This window comes from Arvicanthis niloticus, chromosome 5, assembly GCF_011762505.2.
Source record: "Arvicanthis niloticus isolate mArvNil1 chromosome 5, mArvNil1.pat.X, whole genome shotgun sequence".
NCBI lineage: Eukaryota > Metazoa > Chordata > Mammalia > Rodentia > Muridae > Arvicanthis > Arvicanthis niloticus.
In genome coordinates, this window is record NC_047662.1 from 7487752 (window position 1) to 7506087 (window position 18336).

Genomic DNA, 18336 nt, shown 5'->3' on the forward strand with positions numbered 1-18336 from the left:
AAGAGATCCCAAAACCTACTTTTCCAGTAAAAAGTACTTAAGACAAAGGCCGGAGGATGCTGAGGTGAACAGGAAGAGAAAACTTGGTCCTTGCAATTAGCCAGACTGAGAAAAAAAAAATAAAGGAGCTGGGGGAGAGCACATCACTACCAAGTCATTAATTCTTTCCTGTAAACAATTTAATTAAATTTTGCTAAATACAGGAGAAATACCCATTTTGGAGTGCTGTCCCCCAGCCTCAAAAGCAAATGCCTTCAGCCCCCACCCCCACCCCCACCCGCAGTGCCAACACACCTCCAGGCCTCCCTGTTCACAACCTTGCAGGAGGCTGCCAGCCCACGCAGGGACTGCACACTACTCCCGGGGTGGGAGATGGCAGTGCCCAGGTCTGAAGCTGACATTTCAGCTTTTCAAAGGAAAACTGAACAAAATAAGCTGTTGACTTTTTAGCTAAAGTATTTTCTTGTTCTAACTCATGTTCTTATGTTACAGAGCTTTAAAAAAAAGAAAAAAGAAAAAACAAACAAGAGAGAGGAGAGAGAGAGAGAGAGAGAGAGAGAGAGAGAGAGAGAGAGATGACTTTCCTTGAATGATCTGTTTAACCTAAGCCAGAGGAAAAAAAAGAAAGTCATTAATTACTTATGTGAGCTATTGCTTCAGAAAGACAATAAACCTGCCCGGTCGCCATGGATATGACATATTTGCTCTGAAAACAACACAATAATTAGCAAAGGGGAAAGATACAAGGAGAATATGCAAACTCCTGAGTTTAAAGCCACAGTGCTCTTTTTACCCCTAAGCCTCTGCTCTGTTTGCAATCCAAATCAAACAAAAATTTAAAATATAGCAAAGAAGGAAATAACAGGATCAGCTCCCCCCTCTCTCCCTTGAGCTGAAAAGCAACAACCAGCTCCACCCGTCTGCAACATAAGACTATGGAGGGGGGGGGGCAAGTATTGCTTTTTTTTTCCAGCAGGGGTGGAGTTTTGGTGTTTTTTTTTTTTTAAGTGAGCTCTTATTTAGTATTGGGCCTTCTGGCCAGATATAAATTTATTTATGAAAGCCAAATGCCCTGTATGTGGCTCATGCCCCCCCAACACAAAGTAAATGGAAACATGAGGGGGGGGCTGTAGTTGAAAAAGCTAAACAGCCTACTCCAAAAGCACCAACTCTGTAGGGGGGACCTCCATTCCCCCTACCTCCAAGAAAATGGAGCCTGGGTCTTACTTTAATATTAAAAATGCATTAAATGGTTTTACCTACAACTTAGTCCCCAAGGATCATTACGAAATGCAATCACTTTGTATCATATCTGTCAGCGTGATAAATATCTAAGCCAGAGAAGGTTTGCATTTTTTTTCAGAATGTCACCAATCAAGATGATTTTTTTTCTGCCTTATTTTCTTAATTCACTGACTCCCCCATGACCACCAAAGTCACACACACACACACACACACACAAGGGGGGGGGGGGAAGAAAAAAAAACAACCCTGAACTGAGGAGAAGGAAAAGTTGATACACTTTTAGGCACCAACCACAGGTCACTTATACTCTCAAAAAGCAAGAAAAAAGTTAGGAGTTAAAAATTAGGGGTGACTACTTCCCAAAATGGGGGAAATTAAAGTATCCTATTAGCTTCGAGTGAAAATCTTTTCCTTCTTCCCAGAGGCGAAATTCCCAAAAACAGATGGTCAGGATCTCAAAGAAAGTAAATATACCTCAACCCCCACAGGCAGAGAAATCTAACTTTGAACTTCTCTTTAAATTAAGGGGAGCAAGATAAACTATTAATAAGAATGAAAAAATGGGCTGAGTTTTGTTTTTCTTATTCAAAAAAAATCATTGAAACACAAGGGGAGCAGATATAAAGAGGAGGCGCCTATGTAACTGACTTTGCTATTTTTTTTAAACAATAGTTTTTTTTTTCTTCAGATTGGCCCCTTTGATCTTGAAAGAATTTTGCTCTTCTATGATGGGGGGGGGGAGGGCTTGGTGGTGAGATGATCTGCTTTAAATGGTGACGCAACTTGGGGATCAAAGCCTTCTCTTTCTGTTAGCCATAATAAGCTGTATTTGCCACGAAGCGGGAGTCTCCCGGGCTCCTTTCCTTCGTCAGAAGGAAATAAAATGAGCTGATACTCAGAGCAAGACGCGAAGGTGCAAAGTCTGAAAACAAAATAAAACAAAAAGGGCAAGGCGGAGGGGAAGAGGGAGGCACTGGCTCTTTAAACGTTTTAGTGCATATGGAGTTTGATTTCTGAAAGAGATCAGTTTAACATCTCCATAGAAACCAGCAACAGATTATCATCAACAGAATAAATAACTAGTCTAATAAATTAAACAGGAGGCATAAGACCGCTGGAAACCTGATTACTGAAGTTCAACGATATTCCTTATAAACCCTCGTTAACCGTCTCGAAGGTGGCTAACAAGATGGGAAGAGGGGTGTCTTTCCGATACACCAGGTTCCGGGAAAACAGACGCTGGACGCTGCGGAGGTGGAAGAAGTTTTCCCCTTCTCAGTCCAGGAAAGGATCTGGGAGCTGCAGTGAAGGGCGAAGCACAAAAAGCCAAAGTTTGGGAAGTGTGAAAGTGGTTCCAAACTGCGTGATCCAGTGCGGGGCGCGAGGACCGCCCGGGACGCACCGCCTGGCCGCCACCAGGGCTCAAGCTAAGCGCTTTGCGCTCGGGCGCGGATCTGCCCAGCGCCCCCTCCGGGCACGTGGAGTGCAGTCAGGGCGCAGCCCCGGGGGACCAACTACCCCCCGCCCCACGCCTGGCGCAGCTGCTCCTGCTCAGCCGGGACAGCTCCCTTTAGGATGGCGGCGTGTGTGTGTGTGTGTGTGTGTGTGTGTGTGTGTGTGTGTGTGTGTGTGTGTGTACGCGCGCGCGCTCTGGGCACGGGGAGGGGGGGTCACCAACGTTACCAGACGATCTGTTTTCCAGTTCCCTTGTGCGCTCTCACCGCGCGCCTGTACCAGCTTGGAGACGGCCTAAATTTACCAACTTTGTCCGGAGACTACTCCGGTCTCTTACCCAATGCCACCCGCAACCTCTGTGACTATACTGAGCGTTTGCTGGACAGTTGCACACACACTGAGGGCCGCGCCCCCCAGACTCCTTTGGAGAAGCGACGTACACGCTCAGTCTCCCCAACATTCTGCCAGGTTTAGGGGAGCTCTAGCTCGGAAGAGAGGGATTATCCCTGCTGGACACATCTCCCACCTAGGCACCCACACCTTCACCCTTCCCAGCGTGACAGGATGGAGGTCCTCGCCGCACCCAGGCCGGCTTCGCAAGCCGAAGCTGAATCTGGAGAAACTTGTCTGGAGGGGAGAAGCGGTCCCTGGCCTCACTCCTCTCCTCCCCCAGCTCAGGACCCCGGTCGGGGAAGACTTGGAAGAAGAATCTGTGCCCACCCCATAGAGAAAAATCTATTATTATGATCTTAATCTACGCCCCCAAAGTGTCCCTCCCGCTGTGATTGACGGCGCATACACCTGTTCCCCTTGCGGAGGAGAGTCCAAACGCTGGGGACAGACATTCGCTCAACCGCTTCTCGGCAGCCCAGCGCCCGCCCGCCCGCGCCCGGGCACCCCCGCCCGCAGCCCCAGTGCTCCCCTGGCCGAATCTCTCCACCCCAGGAGGCCGCCCCCTCCCCTCCCAGGCCCCGCTCCCCGGCTCTCCCGCTCCCGGTCGCGCTGGCTTCGAAAAGAGAGAGAAAGAACAGAAAGCAAAACTTCCTGGCGGCCGACGGTCATCAGCTGCACATTCTGCAAATGCCACCGAGTAAAAATAAACCGGCCGCCGCTCCGCCCGGCCGGCTCACCCCGGGCGCACGACTCAGCCCCCTGTCCCGGGAGGTCCACGGCTGTGGGTCTGTCTGGCAGGGTCCCCTGATTTCCGCGCACCCCTCGGAGCCTCTGCTCCCCGACACTCTGTCAGTTACCACTTGACGCTCCTGGATAATGAAGGTCGACCCAAGTGTCCCGGTGGCCCAGCCATCTCCCCTTTAATGTCCCCTGTGCCCCTCCATGCTCCTCTCCTCTCTGTCCTCTACCAGGAGCCTTTTTCAGCCCGGTGTCCTCTCCACACACTAAGCCCCTAGGTCCTCCTCGGCCCACCTAGGGTCACAGACCCTGCCTGATCCTCTCCTACCCTTGGAGAGGGCCCCCACCTCCGGTGCCGGAGCTCACCGCTCCACCCGCAATCGGGCCTGCCAACCCAGCGCCCCAAGTCCCCGGGCGCAACTTCTCTCTCCGCGCACACAGTAGCCGCCACAACTCCCCCGGAACTTTTCCCCAGGCCCAGGGCGAGCTCCAGCCCACAGCAGAGCGGTCGGAGCCAGTACCCAGCGTTGCAAGCCTGAACCGGGGGACACTTGGGGGTGGGGGAGAGAGAGTGAAAAGCGCCACTTGCCGCGCTTGGAGCGGCGCACTTGAGATAAACTTCCCAGGCACAGATAGAAAAGGGGGCGCCGCTCCCCCGATCCCAAAGCCCTCTTGCCTTCGTTTTCCCACCCGGAGCTCCCCTTGGCACTCTGCGCCTACGCGAATACTGCCTACCTCTGCCGGCAGAACACACACCCCGAGGTCCGGGCACAAGAGCCGGCTAGAGGAGATCCCCACCCACCACTTCCCTTGGGCAAAGTCTTGCAAAGTCACCCCAGGAGCCCCTCACCCCTAGCTCCTTCTCTTCTCCAAACAGCTCACGACCCCCCTGCAGCAGGAGGGGGCGTGGGAGAAGGAACGATCACCCTGTATTGGCAAGCACCTGCGCCCCCAGCCCACTGCGCGGAAAGAGCCCCCACCCTAGTTGCAAAGTCCTGTACTCGTGCCTGGCACCTCCCCCTCTTCTCCCCTACCCCGCCGACCCCTCAGCTGGAGTAAGTGACCCCCAGGAGCTGCAGATCTCCCTCCACTGGAGCGGCTCGCCGGGCATTCCCCTGGTCACTGCGGGCGACGCGCCGCCCCGCGTCGGGGTGCCAGCCCTCTGTGCCCCCTACCTCCCGTACGGCCGGAGTTGGGTGGCAGCCGCCGCTCGCAGGCTGGCTGGCTCGGTCGTTCGCTCGTTCGCCCGCTCCCAGCTGCAAGCGGCAACCCCGGGGGTAGTGGGCTGCACCGGGACAGGGGTGAAGCCTGGAGGCGCCCCAATAGGCCCGCAGAGGTGGAGGGCTTGAGGGGGCCGCGGTGGAAGGAGCGCCGAGTCTCTTACCTGCACTTGGGGCGGCTTTGGGTGACTTTCCAAGTCCGGGGAAAAATGTGTGTGTGTTTGGGATGGAGCGCCGCGGGCGCGCATGCGCGACCAAAGTTGCCGGATCCCGGATTTTTCGCTCCCAGTCTCCGCTCTCGCCCGCTGTGATTATGGAATTCTCCGCGGCCGAACAGGCGAGTGGGTGGCATGCAAAACCCGGGCCGGATCGCGGGGCTGGGCTCCGCTCCACCCTCACACCCCCAGACCTTCCCCTCTAGCCTTCTTCCCACCCACCGCCAAGGCTGGGCTCCGCGTGCGCGCGCGGCGAAATCGGCCAGCGAAGCAGCATCAGAGCGCGCTGCTCCCTTTTGCGGTTCCGGAAGGTTTCCACACCCTCTGAATGGAGTTGAGACTGGGACAGAAGAAAGGGACAAGGGTGCGTTACTTTCCAGCTATTCTGAACCCTTTGACATCTCGAGTTTGGTTCCCACTTTTTCAATGAAAATTGGCTTTTTTTTTTTTTTTTGCAAGCCAGACTGTTAGAAGGGTCGAATAAAATCTTCCCTGTTTGATATTTTCTTTGCTCTTACACTCTGTAAAGGGGAGTTTTCATTTAGCCCCTTATGCAAGAAATAAATCCTTAAGTGAGCAAGACAGGCCACGCAGAATGACCTTACCCTGTGCGTGGGAGGAGGGCAAATCGTGTGCATTAAAACAATAATGCTGTAAAGTGAAAGATCCACGGGGAAAGCAGAATGCCTTGGGAGAGCGGATCCCTTGGCCTGGCGGTGGGAGGTGACAGCTTCTTTCATCTCCCTTGAAGGACACCTAGCATCCTTGCGACATGGCAGGGCCTCTTAGGTGTCTCACAGACACGGGTCCTAGGGCCTTTCCCAGCCAGGACACCACACCCCAGCATGGACTCAGTGATGATACCCATTTTTTCCTACTGCAGAAATTCAGGATAGAAATTCAGGAAGTAAGACAAAAAAGAAAAAGAGGACCCCCACCCCCACCCCCAGGCAAGATGAGTGAGAAACTGACCACCGGAATACTACATAGGTAAATTATTAATTGAATAAATGAACAAATATGCAAAGCATGACCCAACTTTGAGATATAAGTGCTTTACACAGTGAGTTCTGCTCAGAGAAAATGCTGTCCCCCTGCTCATCCATGCCATTGGCTGGGGATTGAGGCCTACTCAATCTTTTTGCTCAGCTTCATAACCCCATAACCTCCTCTTGCCTGTCAAGGTCTTGCCTGTTGAGCTCTAGGACTGCCTTCTGCTGGGATGTATTCCTGTCCTGCTGTGAGCTCAGAGTTCATTGGTCCAGAAGCAAATGAGTCGGAGAAGCAGAGTCTGAGGCTCTCTAGCCCTGAGGTGGTAGAGTCCCTAAATAAAACCTTTGGATCAGTGCTGTGAGGTGTCTCACACTCCTTAGCTGCTTGTTCAGTGACAGCTGTGTCACACAGGAAAAAAACTGGAGAAAAACAAAAACAAACAAAATAACAACAACGACAACCACCCAGCCCCCACTACACAAATTTGTCAACCCACAAAGAGCAGATTTGGGGGTTTGGACACCCCTAAATCCGCCAGTTCATTTTGTCGTCTCCCCTCTTTATTCCAAGAATTAACAGGAGTCATCTGAGGCCCAACTCTCTCCTTTGCTCTCCCATCCCAGGGTCTCCTTAGCCCCCGGGCTGTTTGCTCACCCAGGTATCTCTGAGATACTTGAACCTGGTGACTCAGGAGAACACATGCCCTCCCTGCCCCAGCTCTCTCCTCCCCCAGAGATCTCAAGTTCAATCCTGCCAGCCCACACAGAGGGAAACTGAGTCACCACTGTCATCTGAGAGGTGGCAAGGTAGACCTTCTAACTTTTGACGAGGGCCCTGTTCACAGCAGCAGCAGCAGCAGCAGCACCAGCACAGACAAGAGCTTAGCGACTTGAGCTGCAGGGGCAGATCGCCAGCCACTCACCAACTGGGTGACCTTGAATGAGACATTTGACCTCTCTGTACCTCAGTTGGCCCAACAGTGAAATGGGGATCATGATCGGATTGCTGCTGCCTGGGAGTGTTTAGAGACTAAGTTAATTCAGGAAAAGGGCTTGGGCCAAGATATTGATCTGTGAGTGCCAGTAACTGTCATTGTTCCCAGGGACATCCAGTCCTCCTCCTTCCTGTCCTCTCTCCATCCCTTTTTGTCCTCTGTCTGGGTTTTGTTTTGTTTTGTTTGGAGTAGTCTTTTGCTCCTTCATTCACTGAGTATGTATTTGCTGAGACCGATGCTCCACAGTGGGAGACAGAGCTGAATTAGACAATGAAGGAGGCCTGGCCAGGAAGGGGATGGTGACAGATTTTGCTAGTCTTTCTGCATCATCATCAGACCACCTCCATTCTTATTCTTAGGCTCAACACCCTTTCCCACTAAAAGCGTCTCTAACACACACACATCTTCCTTTCCACCTCCCCTCAACTTCAGAAACCTATCTCTCCCACCAAGCCTTTATTGACCCATTTATTCTTCACCCCACTTTTTTTCTCAGGAGCTCTACAATCCTCTCCTAATGGGCTCCTCAATGGGAACCTTCCCCGTGTGAGTGACCAGCATCATGGACAAGCCGGAGGACAGAGAAGGCTCCTGTTGGACCCTAACAACTTGCAACGCCTAACTCAAGACAGAAAGAAATATTATATAAGGGGCTAGGAGACATTGCGATCCAAAAGTAGGCTTCCGGTCACCAGCTCCTGCAATTTCCTTCTGCCGTGGTCTTTCTCTGTTACTTTATCCTGTTTGTGGATATACAATGAGTTTGCTTGTACATTGATTGATTCCTGTTTCCTTTCTGGCTGTCCCTGCTAGAATGGAAGCATCCTGCAAACAGGGACATAGTTGCTCTTGGTGTCCCCGGTACCTATGACAGTGCTTAGGCCCTCACTGGAATCAAGGTGTCTTGAAGTGTCTACTCTAGGGAAGAATAACTACAAAGAGCCCAGACAAGTGTTTGGGACAGTTGATTTAGTATAACCTAAGAGACACCAGGTGGATGAGTGATCTTACTTAACTGGTTTCTACTCCCTGGCATTTTGCTGGGTCCACAGTGAGCAAGAAGCAGGAAGAAGTGTCTCTAGAGGCCTGTATCTTAGCAGAGAAAACTGGACAGTTCCCTGCCTCTGTGTGGAATGCTTGTAGTCAAGAGCCTATCTCATTTCTAAGTCTCTAGGGAGACGTCCCCCATACACACACTGCCCCCACTGAATGCAGACAGTGTCGTTATCTCTGGAGCTCAGGAGCCAAATACTGTGTCTGAATAATTGATTATGAAACAAACAAATTTAAGCCATCCTCTATTGGTATGATTAGAAAAGCCTTGGCAGATACCACAGCTTAGCTTACCTCCCGGGTTTTTTGGTACCTAATCCTCCTTAAGGACTGAAAGCAAAACCTGACCTTACATCACTAGCCAGTGTTTATCAAGTGGGTACTATGTGTCAAAGAGCACTTGGATCCACTCACCAGCCCCATACAACAAATTTACACTGATGAACATAATACCCATTATACAGATGGAGGAGACACAAAGAACAAATTCCCCAAGACTGAGGTAGATAGTCTGAATCCTCCAGGATGAGCTACATGGGCCACAAATTAATAATAGTTACTCCTTGACTTTTGTGCGACAAGAGCATCTATCTTCTGTCAAAAGTCATAAGCAGGTGAGATTCGGTATGAGACGTACTGGCAGAGAACATGGCTCTCTCTCCAAGTGTGTTTCCTTTGTTTATGTGCCCTGGACGGTCTGGTATTTCTATTGTACCCTAGACTGGCCTTAAAACTCTAAAGACCCCTTTGACTCAGCCTCCCAAGTTCTAGTATCCGGGTGTGCACTACCAGATCTGGCTCCTTTACAACTTGTAACAATCTAAATAACAAATAAACAAAACCCCTAAAGCATTACAAAGTATTTTGTACACAGCAGGTGGTCAATACTAAAAAGGGGGACATATCTTATTTTTGTTCCCTATTTTGCCTGGGCTATTCTTTGCCTTGAGGTTCTCTGCAGGTAGGGGTTAGTTTGGGGGTTCATTGTGTCTGGAGCTGCTGTCCCAGTAGGTACTCAATAGATGCCTAGTGACTAAATAAACAAGTGTCAGAGTCGTGATTATGGTGATTACTGGGCGAGTTGTAATTAAAAATAAAAAGAGCTGAGTTCATTCATTTTATTTACGAATGTCTCTCTTGGGAGTGTCCCGGGGAGGGAGGCAGGGAGAGGGGCTTTTTCCTAAACTCTGAGTTCAGACCTTAGATTCTATCTAAGACTGCAAAGGAGTCTGCCCCCAACCCCCAACCCCCACCTCCGTACACTCTCCTTCCTTTGGCGAAGTATACAATTATTTGTCTCTTATTATGTGCACAACATATATTTGTTATAGAAAATTCAGAAAACACAAACCGAGAGGAAAATGTAATTTTCTTTTACTGTATACCAGACTGGCCTAGAATTCCTTATTTAGCAGAAAATGACTTTCCACTGACTCCACTTCCCAAATACAGGGATTACAGGCATGTACCATGCCCTGCTTATGTGATGCAGGGGGTTGAACATTACCTAGTGAGCTACAACCCCAGCCCCTTTGGAAGTCCCTTTAATCCCACTGCCCATGACTAATCACCTTGAATATTTGTGGTGGCTTTTTTAAACAAATTATTTTGTTTTTCCCCCTTGTCTTCTTCCACAAAACCAGAAGCACGCAGAACATATTAGACTATTTTTCCTTAGCCTGCCACATGTATGTAACATGTATTTTTTACATGCTTAGATATTCTTTTACAATGTGACTTTTAATGGCTGTACAGTGGTGTTAGATGATAATTTACTCAAGCAATCCTTCACTATTGAACATTTTGGACCCAGAACTTGTTCCCAATTCTTTTCATTATTATAAATAACCCTAATGAATATCCTCGTCCATAAATAATCACATGAATTCTTTAAAGTGCATTTGCTGAGTTAAAGAGTATGCATACATTTCAAAGCTTTCCAGACCCTTCGCCAGACTGCCCCCTTGGGGAGGGGAGGGCGGTGTGGATCTGCCCCCCTCCCCAGGGAGCTCCACCAGCCCACCACCACCTCACTCTCTCCAACCTTCAATGTTCTCTCTCTCTTTTTAACCCCTGCTAATTTAATGGGTGAAGGAGCCTGTGATTCCAGTCATGAATCCTTATTAGAACCAAGCTGGCCACATGCAGGGGCTGTTTCAAGGTTCACATGGCCTTGCTGAGATCTTCAGCCTTGGCAGAGATGGGAGAAGGACTTCAGAACTGGAACTGAATGTGGGGTCCTTGTTCTCATCTTCAGACCCCTAGCCGGCAGCACCCAGGCTCTGGGCCAATGTGTTCCTCCCACCGGAGGTGGGGGCATGGGGCTGGGCCTCTGTGCTCAGCCCATATGGGGGAAGGGCGACTGAGGGGTGTGGGGGGGGAGACAGGGTAGGTCAATCTTTCAGCCTCAAACTGACTTGAGCTCCCTCTTCCTCCTACAGATCTACCTGCACCTTCCAGAAGCCTCTTGACAGAAAATCCTTAGGGATTTTTATGCCATAAATACTACCTGTTTTCCTGAGCTCAAGAACCACTGGGTACTTACTGGCTTTCAGTTTCCCTGCCAGACTCTCAGCTCCAAGCAAGGAGCTGGGTGTTTTTCTCGCTGGCAGCCGGGAGCTTCTCCTTCCTTCTTGTTTTGTTCTTATTAACTGACATTTTGTTTTTGTTGTTGATGGTGTTTGGTTTGGGGTTTGTGTTGTTGGTTTTGTGTTTGTGTTTACCCCTGCCTGGTCACCAGGAGAGCCCCAGATGACGAATATTTTCTTATAGGAATAGTCTCTGGTCCCATCCTCTCTCATCTCTACCACACTTTCTGACAGCATTAGCTCCCTCTAACTACCAGGAGAAGAAAAGGGTCAAATTTCAAGGAAAAGGGGGATTGGGGAAAGAGTTCAGAGACAGTTTTTTTGGGGGGAGGAGGGTATAAACATAAATAAAATGCATACTGTGAACACGCAGTCACACTGTGAGACTCAGGTATTATAGTGTGGAATGGACTCTAAGATGTTAGGGAAACCCACCAGGGACACCCACCTCAGCCACCTCCATGGCTTGCCTGGGGTGTGTGTGCAGAGGGGGTCCCAGGCAGAGGGTTAGATAGGACAAGTGTTTTCTGGTGAGGCTGTGGAACCTCTTACTTTCCGTAGTTGGGATTGAACATGGAGCCTTGTGCGTGGTAAATAAGTGTCCTACCAACAAGCTACACCCCAGATCTGTTTTTGCTTTTAATTGTTTATTTTCACTTTGGTACAGGGTTTCACTAAGGTACCTAACTCTCTCTCTGTAGCTCAGGTAGGCCTTGAATTTTCTGAGTCCCCCTGCCTCAGCTTCCTCAGCAGCTAAGATTACAGACAGGTCTGCACTACCAGTCCAGGCCTCTGTGTCCCTTTAAAGAAGGTTTAGAGGTATGGCTGTGCCCTGTAGCCTGGCAGGCACTTGAGTTGGCAGCAGATACCTGAATACACAAAGGGACAGCCAGGTGAGGGGCAGGGCTGCCTGCTGACATCACCTCTTACCCAAAGACTCATGGGCCAACACCTTAGCCACTCCCACGCCTGCCAGGGCGGGGTAGGCCTGGCACCAGGGCCTGTTGAACAAGATAAACCTCAAGATTGAACAGTCAGAGAGACCTGCCTCCTCTCTCCCCAGTTGCCCTTCTAGTGAGAGCCACACTTCTTGCGGCTTTCTGTCCCCTGCTACAGAACACATGTCCCCATCTTTAACCCTTAGTGTTTCCCCTTCCTCCCATGTCTCTGCCCATCTGAAACCAGCTCCAACTTGTGTAAGCACAGCCCCTGCCTTCAGTCCTAGGAGGTCGATCCTGCCTGAGGTTGGCATGGCAGGGCACAGGTGAGGGAAACTTGCCCTACCACTCCAGAAGTAGCCATGCTTCTACCCAATAGAACCTGTGGAGGTGGCACCAAGTCCCACAGAGGGCAGGGCTGGCCAGGGAGGTAGGAAACGGCTGTTTTGCTGATGAAGTGCCTCGTGTCACATGGGCAGGAGTGCCAGGTAGTTGAGTGTGGGTGGGGAGGACCTCCCAGCTCTGCTGGCCTGACTTGGATGTATGCAGCGGCTCTGCCTGCCTCTCCAGCCTCACCTTGTCCCACCCCTTTGCCACCCTCTGCTCCAGCCAGGCAGAACCACATAGAGCCTTACTCTGCTTTCCTGCCTTTACCTCTGGGCCTCTTTGTGGCTGCCTTTGCCCTTCCCTCTGCCCTGAAGTTTTTTTTCCCTCACATTTACCCATTAAGACCAAACCAAAGGGCCAGAGAGACATCTCTGCTTGGACAAAGCCCTTGGGTTCCATCCCAAGTACCACATCAAGTCTAACACCAGGCGTGGAAACAAATGCCCGTAATCCTACCACTCAGGAGGTAGAGATGGGAGGATCAGAAGTTCAACGGCATCCTCCTTACAGAGCAAGTTCAAGGCCAGCCTGGACTACACAAGACTCTGTCTGGAAAACTAACAAGATCAAAACAAGAGGAGCGATCTCTGGGGAGCCCTCCACAATGTGGTCCTGCCCAGGGCTGAGCGAGGTACCTCAACATCGTCTTAGCTCTCTGTTATTTATCCCATCTCCATTCATTACCATGGTCTTCTCCCCACACCCTGCCCAAATCAGACTGTTCATACGTGTGAGTGTGCGTGTGTGTGCACGCGTGAACTTGTGTATCAGAGCATGGGTTTCATAATTTGGTCACATGGCTTCAAAATGTCAGCTCCACTCTTTGCTTTATAACCCTGAGCCTTTCTCTGCCTCAACGTCCCCATTTGTCATCTGCCAACAGATCTGCCTCCCAGCATTGTGGGAAAGATTCACACAGAACTCAGCCACACCCAGTCGCTGGTTTATCATTCCCAGAACCCAGCAGAATGCTCAGAAAATGTCAAGTGAGCAAGTAGCGACTGTTTGACAGGCAGGTGTGCTCTCCTGTGTGTGTGTGTGTGTGTGTGTGTGTGTGTGTCTGCGTGCGCGCGCGTGCGCGCCAGACACCATGTATAGGGGTAGGATGGGGTGGGACTGTGGGGGTGGAGAGAGTGGTCTATGCAAGGAGTCAGGTCCTATATACATGTGTGTCCACTATGAGAGGTAATGGCTTGGTTATTTATGGCCAGGGCTTAAGGAAAGAGAAAAAAAGACAAACCAGTGTTCAGTAATGACAAAGTAATTACCTTTTTATTATTTTTTCAATAGGATTCAGAGGGAGTGTGGGCCTTGGCTGCAGAGACTATCTAGCCTGACTTCCTGATGCTTGTCCTGCCCCCATTCCCATTGCCCCAACAGGGCAGAGGCAGTGTTGGACAGTGCTGAGCATGGCTCCTTAGCATGGAGGAGTTGGAGAACAAGGCCACCTAGATAGCAAAGCAGAGCTATGAAGTAAGTCATACTGCACACAGAAACAGGCCAGACCCAGAGCCAAGAGCCAGGAGAGCATCCAGAGGTGGAAACTGAGGCCCAAAGGGCCTATGCCCTTTGCCCCTGTGGCCATGCAGGGAGTTGGTGGCGGTGTGGGAGCAGAGCCCACTTCCCGGACCCAGACAGCGTTGTCTCCTACAGCATGGCTTACTTAAAAGTGAGGTCTATGTGGTCCCTAGAAGCCCTTGGCTCAGATTTCTTCTTGGAGGGCCTTGTTTGGCTAGAAGGTGGTCCAACTGTTGAAGACTTAAATTCAGAGCCAGCAGACTCCCGATGTTGAACAGGCTGCACTCTAACAGGAACTGACTAGCCAGCCCGTGGCCATCTCTGAAAGTAGCCTTTTCCACAGAGCTGTGAAGGGAGCAAAGACCAGCATTGGCTTCTCATCTACAAGTCTCTACCTCTCATCCAAACATCTCCCCGTCCATCCCCTCCATCCCAGCGTTCAGCCATGTGTCTAAGCCGCCATGCATTAATCAATGCAACCTTTTATCCACCCACCCATCTATTCAATAATCGATCTATCTGTCCATCCCCTCTTCCACACATCCACTTTCCTCATCCATTCATCCAAGTATCCATGCCTCTGACACCTGTCCATCTACCCATTCACACACTCCCGGATCTATCCGACGAACGTTTGGTGAGCGTCTCGTCTACTGGGCACCGTGCAGTAGACGGTGACAGGCCTTGCAATGTTGATATGAGCACAAAACATTACAGAGAAATCCGGGAGCCTAGGAAGCTTCTCAAAGCCTCCTCAAGCTAAGTGCGGGTGGACAAAGGCTGACCTGACAGGCTGTTAAGCTGCCTGAGTTTCTAGCCTACCTGTAATTGTTAGCTGGGAGGTCTTGGGTGGGTCCCTTTCTCTCAGGCACAGTTTCTCCCTCCATCATCGAGAGGTGGAATACCATGAGATAGACAACCCTTCTACAGAGAAGACTCTTGGGGGAGGAGTTTGATTCAGGAGATTGAGAAGGTCCAGGGGCTGGAAGGTTTGAGTGAGACAGTGAGAACCAGAAGATTCTAGAAGGAAAGATGAAGAAAACCCAGGGTGGGGTGTGGCTAGCACCCTCTTCTGTGGACCTGAAAACCATATCTCAGCTGTTGTTTCTGCTACGTGGGGCTTCAGCCTGAGGTCTCTGGTGGCAGGTAACTGACAAGCTGGGCTCTTTGTCATCCCTCCCCCACTCCCCGCTTCCCACAGCCGTGATAACCCACACGTAGCACTCTGCCCTCTGGAGTTTATTTTAAGGTCTTGGCTTGTTTATTTATTTTATTTAGAGATTTCTCGGTGCTTTGTCGAGGAGGAAAATTCGAAAGGGATGATTATGAAATACTATTTCACCTCGCCGTTCATTCACAACAAACAAAGAGAAATGATTGGTGATTAAAAATGCATTCTCTCTGCTTGTTTTCTTTTGTTTTACCATTATGGAAATATTATAAATACTGAATACTAATCTGGACCTGCAGGGACCTCACAGACCTTCCAGAAAACAAGACTGCTCTCTTTCCTTGGGGCAAACTTATGCTGTCCTCTTGAGGCACAAACTATGGTTCAGACTCTCCCAAGGGTCTTGGCATTGCCCTGGCCCTGGCCATGAGGCCTCAACGCCTATGTAGCCCTTTGTAGCATCCCCTGGACAGCGACAGGACTCCCCTATACTCACGACCTAGTCCTCTGTTCCGGCAGGCAAAATGGAGCAGAGGAACGCAGCGCCATGAATCTCAAGAGCACTTAATTAGTCTCAAAATCACTTCTGTGGAGTTTCGTTCCCAACATCAGGCTGCCTGAGCCCAACTTTCTGGTCCACTGCTTTCTGGCCGTGTGACCTTGGGCTTTACTTTCTGAGCTTCCATTTCTCCCTCTGTGTGTGACAGGAGTAAAGACGATGGCCACATCCAGGCTTGCTTCAAGGATGGAACGGACCCAAACAGCCTACCTATCACTCAGCCTGTCAGACGGAAGTACTCAATAAATGTTGAGTCCTGCTTTGATCCCTATCCCTCTCCATTCCCCTGCCTCAGTTTCTCTCTTTGCAAGGTAAAATCGAATCACTGTTCTCTAAGATCCTCCAACTCTAGTGATCTGGAGCGGGGATGTCCCCACCACACTGATTCTCACAAAAGCACTGACTCTTTCCTGAGGATGCGGCCTTCCCTACCTGGAAGGGCCAAGCTTCCTCACTGAAGCTGGATTTCCTCATCTCTTTCTGAGCCCCTGCACTGCACCGCCCACTTTCCCATTTCTTTCTGTCACAAACAAACAAGTAATAAGAGTCCAAGGGCCTGCTCCCGTTCAGAAGTATTACGCCAAGTCCAGATAAATAGTCCCAAGGTGTCCGTGTTCCTTTTATCTCTCTCTTTATTTAACCAAATTAACCGCTCTCCGTGTCCCCTGGATGTGAGCGTCTTTCCCCGCCATATAAAATACAATCACGCCTGCTTGCTACATGTTTCAGATACTTTATCATTAACATCAATTCCAGCCAAATTAGGAGTTTCTCCCAACATAATTGCCCTTCCCATTATCCGGCACTTTATTTTTTCAAAGCACTTTCCGACCATTAATTAGTTAACCCTTAGGACGCCCCAGAGCTGGCGTTCAATGTCACCCTCCCTGTCTCCTGGCTGAGAAGAGGAGGTGGGGAGGGGTCAGGTACTTTGCTGGAAATCACTCTGGATGTGAGGGGCAGAGGGAGAGGGTGAGGCCGTGGGAATCTTTTTTTTTTTCCAGTCTTAGAGTCTCTGCCTGGGCTGTCACCAAGTAGAATATGACTTGAGTTTAGGAGAGGGTCCCCAATACTTTAAAATGGATGGGGTTCCCAATATTTCACCCCTTTCTCTGTGGCTTGTTTAATGAAAGAAGAGAATAAATCACGGGCGGGCTATGTAACAACACTTCTGCTGGAAACTAGAAAGAGAATAAGAAACTTACCAGGCCAAGGGGCCAGCAGAAGCAGCCTCTGTGGCTCAGATTGTACGTTTGTTCCAATCATCCACAAGCACCCAGTAACAGGAGCCAAATACCATGATTTCCCTCCATAGATGCTGCAAAATGAGGGGCTGGTTATCAGCGTGGTCGCTAACAGAGTAAGGGAAGAGTTGGGGTTTTATAGAATTAGATCTTTGGGCACCATTCCAAAAGTGGGGCCCGGTTTTCTCCATCACTCTACCAGTGTCTTTATACAGTCTCCTCGTCCCAAGTTAGGTGGGCAGGTGCAAACTTTAGGGCAGACATCCCAGGAACCATCTGGAAAAACCATCATGATTCATTTCTGGCATGGGGTTCTGGCTCTGCCGTGAACTCCAATCATGGCTGCTAGGGATACACTGTCAAACTACCAATATTTTACATTTACAGCCTCTCTGTAAGCTGGACTTCTTTAATGATTATTTTTTCTTGAAATACATGAGCTGGCTCCTACAAGGACATTGCCAGGAACCCACGGAGAGGTTTTCCAAGATGTTTCCAAGTAGGCTTCACAAGTCCCTCGGAATCAACAGCACATCCTCCTTGGGGCTGCCTAGAGGCCGGGGCTACATGCACTAAGGCAGCTACTAGCCTGAAACCATCCCCAACCTCCGTCCACCTTTCCCACACCACTGTTCTGCGCTGACAAGAACTTGCGGGAACAGTAGAGGCTGGCAATTTGGTCCTCACCCTCAAGACCCTTGGGTCTGAATCTCAGCTCTGATACTTACAAGCAGCTTGGTATTGGTCAGAGAGACCTGTCTCCAATCTCCATGTATGTGAACATACAATATGGGAAGGTATCAACACCTCTTCTTGGCCACTGCGAGTGCCCGAGGGGGCGTGAGCTGTCAAGCAGCAGAGGAATAAACCTGTTGCTTAAGAGTTTCTGTTCTTCCAGTCTCTTGGTTTGTTTCTTTTCTTTGAGGGGTTGGGGTAGGGAGACTGCTGGGTTTCAAACCTAGAACCTCTTGAGTTTGAGGAAAGTGTTCTACCAGTGTCTTACTGAGGGTTCTATTGCTGTGATGAAACGCCATTGCCAAAGCAAACTTGGGGAGGAAAAGGGTTTACTTCAGCTTACAACTCACAGGTCACATTCCATCGCTGAGGGAAGTCATCACAAGAACTCAGAGCAGGACCCTGGAGGCAGGAGCTGATGCAGAAGTCATAGAGGAGTGGCTTACTGGCTTGCTCCTTCATGATAGACCCAGCCTGCTTTCTCATGGCACCCAGGATGGCCAGCCCAGGGATAGCACTATCTATAATGGGCCTGGCCCTCTCCCATCAATCACTAATTAAGAAAATGTTCTACGGGCTTGCCTATAGGCCAATCTTATGGAGATGGTTTTTTCAATTGAGAGTCCCTCTTCTCAAATGACTCTACCTTGAATCAAGTTGACACAGAACTAGCCACGACAACCACAGAGCCACATGCCCATCACTCTCCAGCACTCATTTCCAACTCCATTCATTTCTTCCAGCATCTGGGTCTGAATGTGCCCACCAGGTGATGCCGGTTGGATGATTGGATGTTGTCTCAGAACTCGTCACTTCTCCGTAAAGGAGAGGAGCACCTGCTGCCCAAGATATGGTTCTTACCTTCATGGTATCCTTGAGCTACAAGCTCA

General features: G+C 50.0%; 1 protein-coding gene across 4 annotated transcripts in view; it reads right to left on the minus strand.

The window, feature by feature from the left end:
* The window catches only part of Casz1 (castor zinc finger 1), a 148837-nt gene extending 143483 nt beyond the window's left edge, over nt 1–5354 (minus strand). For 3 of the 4 annotated variants that reach the window (XM_034503445.2, XM_076933738.1, XM_076933737.1), the window contains exon 1: nt 5216–5354. The gene's annotated coding sequence lies outside the window, so the exon portion shown is untranslated. Of the gene's footprint in view, nt 1–2367; nt 2763–5215 lie in introns of those variants that run through there. The other variant, XM_034503446.2, reaches the window with a different exon arrangement.
* Nucleotides 5355–18336: the final 12982 nt, after the last annotated feature.